Source organism: Poromitra crassiceps, assembly GCF_964638095.1.
Source record: "Poromitra crassiceps genome assembly, chromosome: 27".
Lineage (NCBI taxonomy): Eukaryota > Metazoa > Chordata > Actinopteri > Beryciformes > Melamphaidae > Poromitra > Poromitra crassiceps.
In genome coordinates, this window is record NC_139650.1 from 1252053 (window position 1) to 1254998 (window position 2946).

The following is a 2946-nucleotide window of genomic DNA, read 5'->3' on the forward strand; positions in this document are numbered from 1 at the left end:
TGTAATCAGCAACGTAATCAAAGTGTCACAATATTAAAGTAATGTAACATTACTTTTGAACAAATTTACTGCATTTGACTACAGGAGTCCGGGGGCATGCTCCTCAGGAGGACATACTGTAAAAAAAAATATATATATATATATATATATATATATATATATATATATATATATATATATATATACACTTTCAGACTTTGTGTTGGTTACAGCAGGCTTTCAGTCAATCTATCTACTGTCACGTGTTTCTCAACAATAACAATATTTCCATTTTTGGATTACAGTCTAACAATATCCAATTTCTAATTTTTTTTTTTTTTTTTTTGGGTGTACTCCTTTTAACAGCCAAGTGTGCTTTTTATCCAAGCCCTGCAACAGGTTACAACAGACTGTCTTTAGCTTGAAAAAAGTTAATTATAAAGTAGCAAACAAATTGTTTAATGTAATTTAGTTTGTGTTTTAGTTTCCTTCGTTTTAGTTTAAACAGTTTTATTTAACAATTTAACAAAAACTAAGTGAAAATAACACAAACTACAAACACATTCTCACACACACACACACATTCATACCTGGAACATACATTTATTGATGAAAGTTCAGCTCAAGTGTAGGCTATACAGTTTTAACTTGACAACAATAACAACCGTCACAACCCACCTGAATATCCGGTATACATAGCTGAGCGCAGGCTGATATTCGGCTCATATTAAATGTTAACGTTAGGCCCACTGAGATATAGGCCGTGTCTCCGACAGACACATTAACAAGGTAGCCTATTTCGGTCTTTATGTCTTGTAGTAGTTAGTAGTAGTTGTTGTTGTTGTTGATAGTTGCCATAACAACCACCCCTGTCGGAAAGACGTGCACACGCTGGGTAGGAAGCGTTGTTGTCCCGGAGGCGATATTATTTTTTCGGATGATGGCGAAGGCATAACCCGCCCCTTTCTGCCTCTGATTGGCCTAGCGTCAAACTTCCATCCAAACATATTCGCTTGGCTATCCTGCATTACATCTCTTTAAAGTTTCTACAGTCTGTGGTCAGACCGTCAAACTCAGTGGGTCGGACTCAGACATACAGCAGTTACGCTTGCTAGCCTGCATGAAAGACGCCAGTGTGTTTATGTTTTTAATATAGTCATATCTATGGTTTATAACGCTGCCACTAATCAGAGGCAGAGAGGGCCAGGGGTGGGTTATGCCTTCGCCATCATCCCAAAAAAATATCGCTTCCGGTAAGCTAGCTAGCTAGCTAATGTTAGCTGCTGGTTGGTTGGCTAACTAGCGAATGTTAGCCGTTAGCTAACGTTAACACATTAACTAGACAAACACAGACATGCAGAGCTCCAAAAACAGAGCAATTCGTGATTTTGTTACTGTAGTTTCTGCAGAGTAACGTCCATGTCACGGATCTGACGGATAGTGCAGTAACAGTCAGCAGCTATGATAGCGCAGCCAGGGGGGGGAGGAAGTCCATATATGGTCCATCCGGTCATGGGTCATAGGACATTACGTCATCACAGGATAACGCGATTGGCTGGCTCAGATCTGTTCAAATCTGAGCCAGCCAATCACGTTGTCCTGCGTTGTTTGACGGTACGTGCACATCTACAATGGCACGGCGGCTTGCCTGCTGAAAAAGCCGCTTTGACGCTGCATCTTGATAGGCTGTCTTGCTGTATTCTCGATTCTGATTGGTCCATTTCAACATCGCGCTGGAACCGCCCCCAGCGTTTCAGCGTTTCACAGTCGCAGACTAGAGGCGGCTTCTCTCCGAGCGGCTTCACGCTCGCGGGGCGGGACTAGGGCGGGACCTTTCGTTGAAGCTACCCAATGACAGCTCTTCCTACACATTTCCTCCCCGCACCCTCCTGTGTACAACGTTTCTACAGGCTACAGCTCCAAGCTGGAAGCTGGTTTGCACGCCCACAAAACGCTGCGACACAGCGGAAAAGCGAATTTGCCATTGTAGATGTGCACGTACCGTGAGACGTGTATAAAAGGCGACTGCAGATGGGGGTGGGTGGGGGGAACCAGAGGAGAGCAGAGGGGGGAGAGGAGAGAGGGGGAACCAGGGGGAGAGGAGGGGGGACCAGAGGAGAGCAGAGGGGGGAGAGGAGAGAGGGGGAACCAGGGGGAGAGGAGGGGGGACCAGAGGGGAGAGAGGAGGGAGAGGAGAGAGGGGGAACCAGGGGGAGAGGAGGGGGGACCAGAGGGGAGAGAGGAGGGGGGGAACCAGGGGGAGAGGAGAGGAGAGAGGGGGGACCAGAGGGGAGAGAGGAGGGGGGGAACCAGGGGGAGAGGAGGGGAGAGAGGGGGGACCAGAGGGGGGAGAGGAGAGGGGGAACCAGGGGGAGAGGGGGGGAGAGAGGGGGGACCAGAGGGGGGAGAGGAGAGAGGGGGAACCAGGGGGAGAGGGGGGGAGAGGAGAGAGGGGGAACCAGAGGAGAGGGGGGGAGAGGAGAGAGGGGGAACCAGGGGGAGAGGAGGGGAGAGGAGAGAGGGGGAACCAGGGGGAGAGGAGGGGAGAGGAGAGAGGGGAGAGAGGAGAGAGGGTGAACCAGGGGGAGAGGAGAGGGGACCAGAGGGGAGAGAGGGGGAGAGGAGGGGGGGAACCAGGGGGAGAGGAGAGGAGAGAGGGGGGGCCAGAGGGGAGAGAGGAGGGGGGGAACCAGGGGGAGAGGAGAGGAGAGAGGGGGAACCAGGGGGAGAGGAGAGGAGAGAGGGGGAACCAGGGGGAGAGGAGAGAGGGGGAACCAGAGGAGAGGGGGGGAGAGGAGAGAGGGGGAACCAGGGGGAGAGGAGGGGAGAGGAGAGAGGGGGGACCAGAGGGGAGAGAGGGGGGGAACCAGGGGGAGAGGAGAGAGAGGGGGAGAGGAGGGGGGGAACCAGGGGGAGAGGAGAGGAGAGAGGGGGGACCAGAGGGGGGAGAGGAGAGAGGGGGAGAGG